This window comes from Neomonachus schauinslandi, chromosome 3, assembly GCF_002201575.2.
Source record: "Neomonachus schauinslandi chromosome 3, ASM220157v2, whole genome shotgun sequence".
In the NCBI taxonomy this organism is placed as follows: Eukaryota; Metazoa; Chordata; class Mammalia; order Carnivora; family Phocidae; genus Neomonachus; species Neomonachus schauinslandi.
This window is the reverse complement of record NC_058405.1, coordinates 130963161-130980794: the sequence shown is the minus strand read 5'-3', so window position 1 is coordinate 130980794 and position 17634 is coordinate 130963161.

Below are 17634 nucleotides of genomic sequence, written 5' to 3'. Positions count from 1 at the left end.
CCCTTTTGACTCAGAAAGTTTCCTTGCTTTGCCCTATGTGCACACATATCTCTGCCCTTGATCTAGATTCACCCTTAGAATCAAGAGGGGCCTTGAGTGCTTCATAGAGGACAATGGATAAGCCCTGGAGTTGAAGTTCAGACCTCATGGATGCTTCTGGAATCATGACTGTTCATGGACACGGTGTTCAAAGTACTTGCAAGGCCAAGCAATTTTATAAACTTTGGGCTTTCTTTCTTTCTTTCTTTTTTTTTTTTTTACAGGTATTTCCTGGTTTTTCATTTGAACCATTAAAAAAATTGTTCATTTTTTTTTTCTGCTTGTAAAAGTAACTTATGCTCATGGTAAAAATAATTTGGCAAATACAGAAAAAATTAAAGAACAAAGTAATGATTATCACATTTGACTCTTAATATTTTTGGTACATATTTTCTTCCAGTTTTTTTTCCTTTATATGTAAATATTTCTTTCCCTAATAAGGAATATAAACATACACACAGAATTATACACATATACCCATGTGCACACATACACACAACTTTGTTTCTACTGCTTTATAAGGAACAGGTTATTTCAGACAAAAAAATCACTCAATGTAATATATCTTCTTCACTTCTCAGGGAAATTTTGGGCTCTGCTTTCATCTTTCTTCCTAGCAAAAGATCTTTAGCTAAAGAAAGAAGAGGTAAGAGAACTGTCCATTGATAAAACTAAGTCAGAGGTAAATATTAAAATATGGTAGGTTTGAGCAAACTGGTTGATCCTTTTGATAATAGCTGTGCCTATTCCTTTTTTTGTTGTTGTTAAAGCTTTTATTTATTTATTTGACAGAGAGATAGAGAGAGAGCACAAGTAGGCAGAGCGGCAGGCAGAGGGGGAGGGAGAAGCACGTTCTCTGCTGAGCAGGGAGCCCGATGCGGGGCTCAATCCCAGGACCCCGGGATCATGACCTGAGCTGAAGGCAGATGCTTAACCGACTGAGCCACCCAGGCGCCCCTAGCTGTGCCTATTTCTAAAGCGGTCAAGTTTTTAGATGATCATGGCTTAATAATTTGGCATAGTTTCCCAAATCTTTCTTGTGTAGGAGTTAATGAGTTGTGGCAAATTAATGTCCATGTAGTAGAGTTTTCCCTTCTCAAATATATAAATATGTTAAAAAGTGTATAATTTTGAGGTGAGGTGTTGGTGTACCTACCTCTTGGGAAATTTCATGTTTAGACATTCTAAGGAAATTTCATATTTATAAATTCAACTAGTATAGTGCTTTCTTCAAGTCTAGCCTCAATAAATTGAATAATTGAATAACTAAATGTTGTATTGTTTTCTAAGTGGATTCTGTAGCCTTCATTGCAATCCAGATCTCATGGAGTTATTTGAAGAAGCCAAATGCTCATGGGGTTTAATGTGTCCTAGATCAGAGAGTAGAAACTTTCTATGTCATCATGTTTTGCTGGGGGCAAGCGGAAGGCGAGAATAGTGAAAGAATGGTTTGCATTTGTGAAGCATTCTACACTGCACTTTTACATATAGATCTCATCTGATTCTCCCAACAGCCTTTTGAGTTAGGGCACATTATTTGCCTCATTTTATAGAAGAGTTAATATGCCAACTAATAAATGTAAAAGAAATGATGGAGTTAGAAAATCACCATGTGGCAACTGTAATAGTAACAATTACATCGGGCAAGAATGATCAATGGTTGCTAACACTAGTAGGTGAAATTCTGATAAGACACAATAATTACTGAATCTCAAAAAAAGTCTCCCCATAAGATATGTACTAAGGAAAAAGAGAGCAATAATAATTTCACAGTGGAGAAATCTGACAGATACTGCTTTAATCAAGTGATACAAATTAACACTGCTAGTTGTGGGACAAACCAACATCATGTGCCTCCTGGTGTGTTGCACTGGGAAGGACACAGCAGCACTTCCGTGCATAAATGGAAGCTAATCCTGCGTGAAGACATATCCCCCAATTCCGCACAATATATGGCTAAGTCATGAAGGAAAAGAAAGATTGAAGACTTCTCCAGATAAATGGAGAATAAAGAGATGTGATAACTCAATGCAGTACGTGACACTGGACCAGAAAACTTTTTTTTCTTTTGCCAGAAAGAACATTATTTGTTCAACTAGTGAAATTTGACTAAGATTTGTTCATCTGATAAATAATATTGCATTCTCAATAAATATTAATTTCTCAATTTTTATAATTTACTATGATTATGTAGAAAGTGTCCTGTTTTTAGGAAATACATACTGAAGTATTTAAAGATTAAGTAGCACCATGTCTTCAACTTACTCTCAAAGTTAAGAAAATAGTAAGAATATTTAAACACGTAAACATATTAAGGAAGCAGTCTAAGTGTCCATTGATAGATGAATGGGTAAGGAAGCTGTGTTTGCCAAACCACAAACAGGTGGTTGCTGGGGCACTGGTGGTGGTGGGGGATGGGTGAAATAGGTGAAGGGGATTAAGAGAGACAAACTTCCATTTATGAAATAAATAAATCCCAGGGATAAAAATAGAGCATAGGAAACATAGTCAATAATAACATAATAACTTGTATGGAGAGAGGTGGTGAGCATTTTGTAATGTATATAAATGTCAAGTTATTACCTTGTATACTTGAAACTAATATACTATTGTATACCAACGATACTCAATTAAAAATAAAACAACAATAGCAACAAAACCCCCACATACATATGGATATAAAGAGAGAATGACAATGCAAATGTGATAAATGTTAGTATTTGGGGATTCTGGGTTGTATTATTCTTTCAACTTTTCCAAAAGTTTGAAATTATTTCAAAATAAAAAAGTAAAAATTTGGCAAGGGAAAATAAAGAATTTTTTTTCTTTTTTTTAAAGGAAGTGTTTTTTTTTTAATCACACATGGATTTCTTTCTTTTTTTTTTTTTAGATTTTATTTATTTACTTGACAGGGAGAGACACAGAGAGAGAGAGGGAACACAAGCAGGGAGAGTGAGCAGGGAGCCCGATGCGGGGCTTGATTCCAGGACCCCGAGATCATGACCCGAGCTGAAGGCAGACGCCTAACGACTGAGCCACCCAGGCACCCCGCATTTTTTTTTTCTAAGAAAAGTCTTCATTAGATCCACAGGGGTTTCATGCATGAAATAAGAACTCCAGCACTTCAAGATCTAGTGATCTTGGACTTCTACTCTTTGGTAAGTTCACCTTCACAACCACTAGAGAAAAGCAAAAACTCAAACTGAAACAGTCAGAATCCCTCCTCTCTCCTCATGCTCTCCATTTCCCCCCTCACTTCCTCTTTCAATAGCCAAACTCATTTTTCCTTGGTGACAGGCAACAAAGAGAAGCTTTTTAGTTGTTAAGGAGGGGCTCACATTAAAATGTGTAATCACAGACCTGTACCTCTGAAACAAATAATACATTATATGTTAAAAACAAAAAAGAAGAAGGTAGTAGGAAGGGAAAAATGAAGGGGGGAGAAATCAGAGGGAGACGAACCATGAGAGACTATGGACTCTGAGAAACAAACTGAGGTTTCTAGAGGGGAGGGGGGGAGGGGGGATGGGTTAGCCCACTGATGGGTATTAAGGAGGGCATGTACTGCATGGAGCACTGGGTGTTATACGCAAACAATGAATCATGGAACACTACATCAAAAACTAATGATGTGATGGATGGTGAGTAACATAACATAATAAAATTTAAAAAAAAAGTGTTATCTTCATTAGGTAACCTCTGGGCTAAGAGTCATTTCAGATGCTGGTGTCCCAGCCTACAGCCTGAATCCAGGCGACTACCAACTCCGACCTAGAGTTTTATATAGTCTGTTCTTACCCCAAATATTATTGTCCAAAAATTACTGGTTCTTCAATTCCTAAGGTTCACATTCCTCTAGGTCATTGGATTGAGTCAGTCACAAACCAACACCTACATACCTTTGACCTCTATTTTAGCCAAGATTCCATGCGTTGTCATGTTTCCTTACAGCAGCCCTTGGTTAGAGTCATTGGGAATATGACCTGTACACAGAAGCTGATTGATGGCCGATTGGTTCATCGACCACCAAGAAATAAATGAATGACTGTAACTACTCTGGCCACCTCAACCATATTCCGCCAGCCTGGCCGACTCCACATGGCTCCTTCGTCCCGATAATTAAGAGACTGGGGGCACTGACCTTAGTTGCTTGGGCTGTTTGCTCATCTGCTTTGTCTTCCAGTTTATCTCACAACAAAGTGCTTAGCAGGGGTACACATAACTTGGCTCAAGGCCAGAGCCCCTCATCTGTAACAGTCTTCTTAGGACCCAGTGGCTGTGAGCCTGTGGGCTCATCAAAGCTGAGGGCAGAGTAAGGGAAAGCAGATCAGCAGGCCCCCTGCCGCCCCAACCACAGTGCATGAGGACTGCTGCAATTCTATATATGCATCCTCTGAACTGGGCCTGGAGAGGTTTCCTAAGCCAAAATAAACACTAGCCACTTTGCTAGTAAAAATAATGTGGGAAGGGAGGACTGAGGCCACACACACACACACACACACACACACACACACACGACAGCAGGGCAGGGGTTAGGAGCCCAGGTCTCAGAATCAGGCAGGTAGAGGTCCAGTCCCAGCTCCTTGATCACCAGAGGTCTTTGAGCAAATTATTTATATTTTCTTAGCCTCCATTTTCCTAGCTGCAAAATGGAAATAATAACTTCTCTGTTGGAGAGTATCTGGTAAAGTAGAGTGACCAATGCCTGCTGCCCGCGAAGAACCTTATCATTATGGTGGGATCAGTCATGTTTGCTTGTGGGGGGCCTGCTCTATGTATTGCTGATCCCTCAGCATGGGTTCCTCACCTGTGGTACTTTTTCCTATTTGGGGTGAAATAAATATTTGTTGTGGGGTCTGTCCTGTGTATTGCAGGATGTTTAGCAGCACCCCCTGCCTCTCTCCCTGAGATGCCAGGAGCACCCCCTGCCCCGTTGTGACAACAAAAAATGTCTCCAGACATTGCCAGATGTCCCCTAGGGGACAAAACTGCTCCCAGGTGAGAACCACTAGTTTAGAGCTTCTTTGTGTTGGGGGTCCAGAACTTCAAAGTATCAGAACTACTTTTCTAGAAACACAGTCATTAGTTCTTTGGTAGTGCCACATTGATAAGAGTTCATGTATTTATTTTTTATGGCCTTACCAGAAAAGTTTTATTACTTGTAAATATTACTCATAGGCTGCTACTATAAGCATTAGTTTCTATGATTTTAAAAAAGTGCCTTTTCTGGGACGCCTGGGTGGCTCATTCAGTTAAGCGTCTGCTTTCGGCTCAGGTCATGATCCCAGGGTCCTGGGATCGAGCCCCACATCGGGCTCCCTGCTCAGCAGGGAGTCTGCTTCTCTCTCTGCCCCTCCCCCCACCCGTTCTCTCAATCTCTCTCTCTCTCTCAAATAAATAAAATAAGAAAATAAAAAAATAAGCCTTACAGTAAAATTATCTCCATTTTATAGAGAAAGAAACAAATTCACAAATGCAGGCTAGTTGTCTCAAGATAGAATCATAGTGCTGTTTTGAAGACTGATACCCGGGCCACTCAGATTTGGCTATTCATCCTTTCCTCCTCTCCTTCACGGCCAGCTGGATTCCCACTCAACCCTGGGAGTCTGGGCTATACGTACACTTCTCTACAACCGCCAGTATCTGCGTGATCCTTGGCATTAGGTAAACAAATGCTGCCGAAGGAAAGAAGGAAGAGAAGAAGGAAAAAGTTTCAACTCTAAGCCCAGGGTTCTGGTGATAACTGGATTAGTCTTTGAGTCCTCTGAATCATCAGACAAAAGGATAATAATAGCAGTATAATATTGACACTTCCAATTTAGAGAACTTTAAGAATTTCTGAAAAGTGTTCGAGGAATATTTATCTCATTTAATTGTCAAAATATTTCTGTGAGCTAAGTAGAGTAGGTATCATACAGAAAGTCATTAGCCAGAGAGTGACTAGCACTAAAATTCTGATCTCTGAACTCCCAAACCATGTAGGAGAAGGAAGAACTGCAAAGAAATTAATGCATTATCACTTAATAGGAGGAATGAGCATACTTATCAAAAGTCTTGATCATGCCACAAAGACTCAAAAGGAACCAAGAAAGGAGAACGAATTGTCTCTTATATGCCATGCAAAACTACTTTAGTGTAAGCTCGTGTTTGCAGCCAGAGAAAAGTCATTGCAACTCGATTGCTGTCCTTTCTCACTTCCGCTTTTTTTTAAATTGCTATACTGGGTGTCTTTTCCTAGCAAAAAATAAAAATTAAGATCCTTCAATTTTACTTCTCTTATGTTCCTTTGCCCTTCAAAAATAAATGACAGTTACAAACAAACAAAAAGAACTGAGAATAATGTCTCCATGTCTCATGTCATGGTGAGCCCTACTTTTCATAAGAAATACAGAATTCTTTCTAAATACTTCCTCCCACACGACTTGATTTTATTTCTACATAATTCCATGAGGGGCTTTGTTTTAGAAAGCAATACTAAAACTAGTCAATCACACTGATCGATAGGAATTTGTAGAATTTTTATTTACTTTCAACTTGTTGCGATCACAGCCCAAGTTGAATCAACAACGAAGTAGTTTCTTAAAAAAAAACATCAAATAGAGAGCATTTAGCAGTAGCTCTCTCAAATATTTTCCTTTTGAAGTTCTTTTGCACAGCTTTCTTAATATCGATGGCATTCTGGACATGTATGTCCTCAGTACATTTAAATTTTGTTAACCTAGCTAAGTTATACTGAATTCCTTTTTATTTTGACCTTTTCCTTGAAGTAAGAAGTTGTTTTTTTAACCCAAGTGAGCTTTCACAGATTTCTGCTGCACCTCTAAGAAAAATAAATAGTTCGACCTACTGACGCAAACTAATTCATATGATGAATAAATTACATTTCTGTGGGAAAAAAGTGTTCAAGTTGGGCACCCAGAAATCTAAGGAAATTTTTTTCAATGGAGCCAAGGGATCCTATATGAAATATGCTTACATGGAGCAACAAATGCTTCTCTGAGGGTCTGATTAAAATAATAGTAATAGTAATAGTAATAATAATTATGATGCTGCTGATGATACAATTGAGGTGGTCTTTGTCATCATGGAAACAGTAAGTTCTCTCACCTGATGGAATAAAGAAGCTCATCCACCAGTTACATTCGGGATGGAGGGAGCGTGTGGTACCCAGGACGGAGGGAGCGTGTGGTACCCAGAGTGTACTTTGTGTGGTGGGACCAGTGAGGCCTGGAGGAGTGCGTGTATCCTCTGCAGATTCATTCATTCAGAAAGTCTCCTAGAAGAGGTAGGGCAGCCACTCCTAACGGAGGGAAGGCCTGATGGACTTACATTTGGCATTTTTAGTTCTAAGGATGAAAGTATCTCTGATTTTCTTTTGCCATCTCTCAAAACTTTTAAATTATAATTCACCATAATATCCACAATTATTAATTAATGAATTATTCCCCATTCCCCCTAGGGTGATGACTTTGCCAGTAGGTTTCCTGATGGTATTAAGAATTATTGTTAAAGCCATGCTCGCTTTACTTAAGAGATGATATATTGTATATGATTATAGGTTGTTATTACAAGGCTTCAAAGAAAGCTTAGATGGGTGCCCGGCTGGCTCAGTCGGAAGAGCACGCGACTCTTGATCTTGGTGTCGTGAATTCAAGCCCCACATTGGGTATAGAGATTATTTAAAAAAAGAAAAAACGACTTAAAAAAAACAAAGAAAACAACATGGAGATAGTGGTATGTATAGATGCAGAAAGTGTGTTCAAAACTTCAGTGTATATCTTTTGTACACAGTTATCTTTGAGCAGAAGGAAAGGTCTGAGGTTTTAGTCTGTACCTTAAGAAAGTAACATTTGGTATAAGGGTTTTACAACCAATTCCCCCTTTCCTCGTTTGAAATGTATGAGATAACGATCTTTTTTCCTTGTATTTTTTTTTTTTTAAAGATTTTATTTATTTATTTGAGACAGAGAGAATGAGAGAGACAGAGAGCACATGAGAGGGGGGAGGGCCAGAGGGAGAAGCAGGCTCCCTGCCGAGCAGGGAGCCCGATGCGGGACTCGATCCAGGGACTCCAGGATCATGACCTGAGCCGAAGGCAGTCGCTTAACCAACTGAGCCACCCAGGCGCCCTTTTTTCCTTGTATTTAAGCATTGGGATTTGTTCTAAAAATTGGACACACTTTTCAAATCTCAAAAACACAATACAAAAATGATAAGATATTTAAATTTCATTTTATGCAGCATCTAGCCAAGGATATTCTTAGAGCATCTAACATATGCCAAAGGATTCTAAGATAAATAACGCATAATCATTACCCTTGAGCTAGTAGTGTGGGGGGACATTTCAGAGCTATTTGAACAACCCAAGTTTATTTTTAATTTAAAAATACATTTTATTTAAACTTTTCCCCCAACTGCTAAAAATCAACCCACTGAGGGAGCACACCACACCACCATTTAAATCATAAAGCCTTTAACAGGGGCTGCCAGGATTAAGTGGCAACAAAGCTACTAAACTACCCATTGTATTTTGGGAGTCAAAGTGAAAACAGATTTGGACTTGGAGGAAAGCCCAATGTCTCCTTGGTAAAATGCTAACCACAGGGTCATAAAATGGAGAGTAAATATCTGAAGCAGGTTTATTGCTGTCGTCTTAGTGTCCAGGAATCCAGTGTGCACTGTGAGGAAGTTTCCTGATTCCTTCTGACCCAGAAGGCGTTTTTCTCACTCGCTTTAATGTGCCTGTGTGCATTCGCCTCAAGAAACGTCTGGTAACACTGGCAAAGCGGGTAGACAAACAGATCGGACCTAGAGTTAGCTGATGGCACATCTTTGCTTCCAGTCAGAGACTCAGCTAAGATTCCTACTCTTTTTGGAGCCCCTCCCCCATCCAGTTTCCAGTTAATTGTAAGATTTACAGATGGTGTCAAATAGGCACAGAGAGAATAACTAGATATAAATTTGGTTGTAACTCTAGGGTGCAAAGAACATTCAAAGAGAGACCTGGGGAGAGTTCTAGGAAGGATCCAGGTGACACTGGAATCACTTCTATGGTAAGATGGACTCAGTGTCCATCACAGCCTTCTAACATCATCATCATCATCATCATCATTATTATTATTACTACTATTATCACTTTATAGCGTGAAAAACAACTCGATTAATTCTGTAAGAGTGTAGAAAATCAAAGGCAGTTTGAAGACTGACATGAGAAACGAAGGGATAAATGACAGAATTCAGTCACTGGTTACCTTACTGGAGATGACCTGGAGTGGAGAAGCTGTTGGGGACCTGGGCTGGGTGCAGGGCGGTTCTGCCCGCTGTGCTGAGGAAGGAAGGATTGAGCCACCTGAGCACACCGATCCTCTGGAGGTGGAGATTCTCTGGGCTTCCGTCTAGCTCTGAGTACATACATGTGTGAGGAGTCCTCGAGTTCCCTCCTCACTCTGAGTCACTCTTGTGTGACACTGGCTGATGATTAAATCTCTCTTCAGTGGATAAAGGAAGCCCAACAGCTGTGGGTCATGTGTTGTTGAAGGAATTGGTAGTATCTTCAGTAAATTAAATTTAACAACTTTCAGGAGGGACTTAAAAAGGATTAATAACATTCCTTTAACTCTGAGTGCAATCTCTTGACCAAATTCAGCAGTTGAAATAATGCAACATGGAAGCGTTGTGTAAACTGCCCCGTGTGTTGTTTTAATCAATTAATTTTGAATTATAATTACTGGTCATAGTCTCTAGGGTTTTTTTTTTTTTCTTCCTGTTAAAACATCTGTACTGATTTAGTACTCCTTCCCTGCTAAGAGAGTAGGTAGGGGACACCAATCTTTGAGGATTCTTTTTCTCTCATTTTTTTTTAACATTGATGAGCAAGGAGATGAAAATGATTTAATGCAATGAGGTTCTATACTTATTTATGAGTTTTAATTTGTGTTTGAAGGTATGACAAGGAGATCTTACTTGAAGCAGTCTTTGGAATGGAGATCACTGAGAATGGGAGAGGATGCTCCTTCCCTGCCCAGAGCTGGTCTGTTTCAGAGCTTATCACAATTGACCTGCCATATCCTGGGGCCACAATGGAAAACACTGAGGTTGCAGGTGAGGAGGAGAAAGAGACAGTGCTAATATGTACCTCCTTCCCCCAGGCTACCACCTCCCCCTTAAGCACACAGCCAGGTACAAACTTCACAGATTGCTTACTTTTAGTTTCCCTATGTGTCCATTTATTGCTATATGTCTCGGATTTCCCAGGCTTTTGTCTTCCCTCTTTGAAAATGCAATTTATTATGGTTTAGCTGGGATAAACAAATGAATGACTTTATACATCTGGGTAGAGTTTATACACTGCTTTCATCCTGTAAATTAAATGGGGATCTTTTTTTTTCCCCCAAAAGAACAAAAAACCAAGACTGAAATTTACAGAGGTGAGGATGTAGGGTGCCAAAAATATGCCAAATGTACTTCTTCCCCTTTACATTCCGTGGGTCAAAGTAAGGCTTAGATAGATAAACCTCTTAGAGAAGTAATACATTGACTCAGATCCACATGAAGGAAAGTATAAATGATTAATATCAGACCCTTCCTGTGAGCAATTTATTGTCACTGAGAGATGGAGAGAACCATAGGCACCTGGGTGGTCATGGAGGAGAGAAGGGAAAGGAGCAAAGAAAAGGCTATAACATTAGATCGTTTCTCCCCTTATCAGATGGTCCCATATAGAGGTTCAGTTAATGGAATCATTTGTCAGCAGTGCCCTATCTGGACTACATTCAAATTCACATCTTAAGAGCTAAATTTCCTTTCATTCTATTCCTTAACAAAGCAACTTATAAAGGGCTACTTGTTTAGAACTCTCCCTACATTCGATTTCTGGTCATCAAAGGTAACATAAAAAATACAGAACCAAATTGCCATTCTATTTTTTCCTAGTTCTTTTTTAAAACAGAAGATTACACTGTGGAAACTGTAGAAAACGAAACACTAAGCATATGACTGTCCTTTTTCTTTTAAATCTCTATGTCGTTAACAGACATTTCTGCAAAGAAGACATCCAAATGGCCAAGAGAAGCATGAAAAAGTGCTCAACATCACTCGGCATCAGGGAAATACAAATCAAAACCTCCATGAGATACCACCACACCAGTCAGAATGGCTAAAATTAACAAGTCAGGAAATGACAGATTTTGGTGAGGATGTGGAGAAAGGGGAACCCTCCTACACTGTTGGTGGGAATGCAAGCTGGTGCAGCCACTCTGGAAAACAGTATGGAGATTCCTCAAAAAGTTGAAAATAGAGCTACCCTATGACCCAGCAATTGCACTACTGGGTATTTACCCCGAAGATACAAATGTAGGGATCCGAAGGGGCACCTGCACCCCAATGTTTATAGCAGCAATGTCCACAATAGCCAAACTATGGAAAGAGCCCAGATGTCCACTGACAGATGAATGGATAAGGAAGATGTGGTATATATATATATACATATATATATATATACACAATGGAATATTATGCAGCCATCCAAAAATGAAATCTTGCCATTTGCAATGATGTGGATGGAACTAGAGGGTATTATGCTAATGAAATAAGTCAATCAGAGAAAGACAATTATCATATGATCTCACTCATATGTAGAATTTGAGAAACAAGGCAGAGGATCATAGGGGAAAGGAGGGAAAAATGAAACAATGCGAAGCCAGAGAGGGAAACAAACCATAAGAGACTCCTAATCTCAGGAAACAAACTGAGGGTTGCTGGAGTGGAGGGGGGTGGGAGGGATGGGGTGGCTGGTGATGGACACTGGGGAGGGTATGTGTTGTGGCGAGCGCTGTGTATTGTGTAAGACTGATGAATCACAGACCTGTACTCCTGAAACGAATAATACATTATATGTTAATAATAATAATAAAAAAATCTCTATGTCGCTCCTATTTCCCCCAATTTCTGCCCAAGGGTGCTTTCTCCATCTTTTCCAGACACCAAAACACAAGGAGCACATCCAGATTCAAGGCTGTCTCAGGCGACATGTCTCGGGCTTCTTGCAACTGCACCGTGCTAGGTTCCAAGCCAGAGATAATCTTGAAATGAGATCAGATGAAGAACAGCACTTACCCCAGCACTGCAAGCTGTGATGGATCCAGCTCCTGGAGCATGGCTGGTGTCACTCTTGTAAGGTGGCCAGGGGGGCAAGGCTGTTTATGGAGAGTGCATGCTGGCCTTCCTGGCATAGTATAATCCTCTCTCTAAGGTCACTCTCAGTGCAGTGTGTTTCTCTGAATAACGATGAATTGGTATTATGACATTGCATTTTTACAAGTGTCCATTGTAATTTGTACTTCTTCCCTTTGTCAACAGACAGCTCTCTTATTTTCAGGATAAAGATCCCCTTATGACACCAACAGTGACTTTGATATTCGAGCAGCTTAATGCTTCCCATAAATGCATAGCTAGGCTTAGTCAAAACTAGGAGCTTTGTTACTCACTTGGCATTTCCTGATTCTCCCAACTGTAAGATGAAGCTGGGCTAATCTTTTGTTCCCCCTTCACTGTAATAATCCTTAGCTAAACTAATAGTAAAGGACTGAATTGTGAGAACATTTGGTAGATTCATTGAAAAAAGATCTTTCTTATTTGCAGAAGGCACAACATTTTAGCTTATTCAAATAAGAGGTCTTGGCTTGAAAGGTTCGGTGAGAAGTATTGTATTAGGGAGCATTGTCCTGGAAGGGCAAATGGAGCAAGGGAGATGAATGAAGCCTTAATAAGAAAAAAGTGACTCTCACAGAGGTAGGGAGGTGGGTGCTCCTTTTGGTGTGATCATCACAGGTAGAACATTAAAAAACAGAATGTTCCATGACCTAGGAATGACTCTCTTGCCAAGTTTCCTGGTTTCTTCCAATCCAAGAATTTTCTTGAAAACCAAGTTTCTTGGTTTCTTCCCAGAATTTTAGTGGAGATGGATAAAGACTCAAACGAGATTAGGAGCAGATGCTAGATACATTCTATCGTGTAATACGCAAGTACCACCCAGTAGGAAAGAACTCACTGGGATCCATGAAATGGAGAGGAGTTAAAGGTAACTCTTAGCAGTTAGAGATAACTATTTTCAGACCCTGTTTTGGGGTATTCGGAATTGTTTGTTTTGTGCCAGGCCTGTGTTAGGCTCATGAGATACAAAGATGAATATGGCCTTTTCTACTGAAGAATCGCTTACGGATAGCTCACAGATTGCTGATTAGGGAATCCCATCGAGCTCTTCCGCTCCTTAGATGACCCTGCTCCTTGCTGGCTCCCAACATGTGACTTTTACTTGTGACTATTTTTTTTCCTGCTCCTTGAGACTGTTTTAGATTGTGGAGGAAAGGGTGACCTCATCCTCTGCTGGTGAATATGTGAACTGCTACAGCCTTCCTTGAAAGCTATCTGGAAGCATCTATTAAAATAAAATACACAGCATACTTTTTGACCCCGCAATTTCACTCTGAAAACAAAAGCCAGTATATATGTGTGTATGAACAAGATGTGGCAACAAGACCCAAGAATAAAGTATCTGCCACCTGAAATATGATGGCTGAATAAATTGTGGTAGATGTGCACATGGAATATTATTTTGGAGCCATTAAATAGGACAAATTAGAGCTCTACTACTTGGCTTGGAAGGCTTTTTATGATGTCATTTTTGTAAAGCAAACAGAATCTCTGCACGTGCATAAAGATATTTACATGAACATGGAGAAAATATGGAGGGATATGCCTTGGAGTGTAAATATAGGTCATGGTAGTTAGGAGGTACAGGTGAAACAGGAGAGGATAGGCAAGAGAAAAAGGAAAGGATTTTTTTTTTTAAGACTATATGGAGAATGAGGGCACCTGGGTGGCTCAGTTGGTTAAGCGACTGCCTTTGGCTCAGGTCATGATCCTGGAGTCCCGGGATCGAGCCCCGCATCGGGCTCCCTGCTCAGCGGGGAGTCTGCTTCTCCCTCTGACCCCCTTCCCTCTCATTCTCTCTCTCAAATAAATAAATAAAATCTTAAAAAAAAAGACTATACGGAGAATGAAATGATCCAACACAATGGTAGCTAGGGAAAAGTCCTGCCCACCCCCATCGCCCCCCAGAAAAGCACCAAAACCTACAAAACTTGAATCTGTTAGAGCCTTTACTTTACATCCAATCACAAGAAATACAGAGAATGGAGGAAACAGATTAAATTATACTCTGGAAGTCCCATCAGCAAACCAATGGAGGAAATCTTAAGGACAAGCAACTTAATTGAGTACATAGAAGTAAATTGCACACAAAAAATAGAGAGGAAATCTATCAATTAAAGGAGGCTTAAATAAGATGTAATAACTGGGGTGCCTGGGTGGCTCAGTCGTTAAGCGTCTGCCTTCGGCTCAGGTCATGATCCCAGGGTCCTGGGATCGAGCCCCACATCGGGCTCCCTGCTCCGCCGGAAGCCTGCTTCTCCCTCTCCCCCTCCCCCTACTTGTGTTCCCTCTCTCGCTGTCTCTCTCTCTGTCAAATAAATAAATAAAATATTAAAAAAAAATTTTTTTACAAATGCTTATAGTTTTAGAAAGACTAATTTTATATATGTGTGTATACACACACACACATATAATCAATGTTCTTCTGAACTAAAGTTCAAAATTGAATTAAAGGCATTGTTGGGGAGGAGAGGGGCATACTGAGATTAGCTTCAGGCCTCATAACATGTGCCTGGAATAAATACCTTATTAAGAACAGACTGCTCCCCTAATGGAAGGTGTAGGTTTGTTGTAGGTTTTTTATACTTCTAAATATGCTTTCAAAATTTTCCTACTTCTTTGTCATAATGATATTTAAAAAGTAAAATACCTCATTGCTATTTTATAAAATACATCAGATGCTTCCCTTATGGTCATGGAGTTGAGCCTGTATTTGCAAGCACCCAAATGTCAATTCAAGTGCTTTGGCTATTAATCAACAAACCCAGGCAGGCCCCAAGTATTTCTTGTGCAAAATACTTTGCCAGGTGTTATGGGAAATACAAGTAATAGGGAACAAACTTGGCCAGCAACAAGCTTGCAATGTCTGGAACAATTGTTGCTTTTAAACCTAAATATCTTTATCATTGAGATGCACTGGATTCATTTAGTTTGCAAGATTTATGGACATTACTATAGTGACTGAAATTTGTGAAATGCTATTAGCTTTTCTGAATTTCTGAATATAATGTTCTTGTTCTGCTTGAATACAGTTAAGTAAACTTGGCTTTTTGGTGGTTGTTTATTTTGCAATGTGAATTATTAGTTTGAAAGCAAACTGCCTATAAGCTGATTTGAGTGCAGAACGCCGCATCCTGGAAATGGAAATGTTGTTATTAATGTTATTAATGAAACCTACCCCAAATAAAGGACACATCCCTTGTTTTAATAGCCTGTTGACGTTGATTGGCTGTAGACACAGAAAATGACCCACAGTGAAGTATATCTGGCCTAATATAGGTTAGCTTCCAGTGGACCTCTGGTGCATCACCAAACATCTGTTAAATAAATGTCCCAAGTGAACTTTGTTTCTTACCTTTACAATGTACTGGGAGTACTGCCTGACAGCTTCTCAAAGCAGAGGGCTGGTTTCTCCAGCTTTCCCCTGAATGAGAGGCTTTCCTTTGCTGAACTGGGGCTACAGAACTTGGGTTTTGGCTCTGTTCCATCTGTATGGAGGCTTGTTAAAATTTAAACGAAATCCCAATAATTCCAAGAAATTTTTTTACTATTCCTTTAGTTTTGTTATTAAGTAAAAGTAATTTAATCTCATCAGAGAAAAATCAACAGAAAAATCATTCCTTATTAGCAAATCAGAGTAATACTAACAAACTTCAATTTAGTTTGCCAAGCACCATGCTACAAGCATTAGCTTCTTTAATCCTCGTAACAACCCGATCAGTTGTTACACTACAAACTAATTTATAGTTGAGAAAACTGAGACCCAGAGAGGTTAATAATTGATCTAATTTACTTATCTATTATTCAGACCCAGATCTGTCTTCAGAGTCCATATCAGCATACTTAAAATCACTATTACAATTTAGAATACATTCATTCAGTCTTTTTCTCACATGATATGTTTGTCTCCATGTGTTTTATCAAACGAGTATCATATGTATTGTTGGATGCTTTCTTGAGAGAAAAGGAGAGAGAGCAGCAGCGGGGGGTGGGGGGGAGAGCGGGTGTTGGGGGAGAGGGAGCAGGGAGCCCAGGACCTAAAACAAAGGCAGATGCTTAACCGACTGAATCTCCCAGGTGCCCCTGTTGGCTGCTTTCTAAAAAATTTACCATAAACTTATCTAGAACCTTTCTGCTATCAGTATTCTTTTGTTAAGTGATTTAAAAAACAAAAAGATGTATTGTATCCCATCATATAGGTTTGCCTCCTAACCTTCACGAATTGGGCATTTAGAACGCTTCTAATTTTTCATTATTATGAATAATCCTTTGAAGAACATGTTTTGTTTTTAAGAATTTATTTATTTATTTATTCATTTGAGAGAGAGAGAGCACGCAAGAGCACGCAGAATTGGGAGGAGGGAGAGGGATGAGCAGACTCTGAGCTAAGAGCAGAGTCCAATGTGGGGCTTCATCTCACAACCCTGAGATCATGACCTGAGCCGAAATCAAGAGTCAGGTGCTTAACTGACTGAGCCACCCAGCTGCCCCTGGGCTAAGTTGCTAGAGTCCTACGAAAGAGCAGTCTGCCAGCAACAACGGCCACGCATGTGAGCAAGCCACCTCAGACCGTCAGTCTGTTAGTCCATGAGACCCTGGGTTACCAGATGACTGCAGCCTGGTGCGTGAGCCCCAGGGGCGTGAGACCTGCTTCCACTCCCACCCCAACTACCGCCCAAGCCAGCAGAGCCCACCGCAACACTTCCCTCACAGAATTGTCGGTAAATAAAACGGTGTTTTAAGCCACTAAGTTTTGGGGTGGTATGTTATATAGAAAAAGCTAACTGATACACATTTGAATAGCAGATACTTGCTTTTATGTAAGGTCATATGCAAGTCCAAGATGGAACATGGCACTGGGAGGGCTTGATAACATTATACCTGGCAGTAAGTGCTTTCTTAGTCTTTTCTAATTATCAGGTCATTTATATGGATTTTTAAATATGCAAAATATCTTTTAATTTCCTTGGCATTTCCATTAACTCTGTGGGAAGCAACAGTTTATATGCTTACCTATTAAAAAAGCAAATTTTCTGTGGTTCTCTGGACAAAGACAATGTTTTATATTTGCGAAGAGTTGAAAAATTATTTAATCATTACTACAACAGCACCAATAACTTTTAAAAATGATCGTCAGCCATGGAAAGTAATCCCACTCAATAATAGTCTTAAAGCTTAACCTTTTTTTCAGACTGGAAGCTTTCAGGACTTTTCCCCTCTGTCCTTGTAATTTGATTTTTTTTTTCTTTGCCAAGAACTAACTAGATATGGTTCTGTTTTTGTTGACCTTCAATCTTTACACTTCAGAATTTTTCAACTCCAGATGTTAATTTATTTCAATGATGATTACTTCAGTTTTTTTGGCTTTGTTTCTTCCATGGAGAG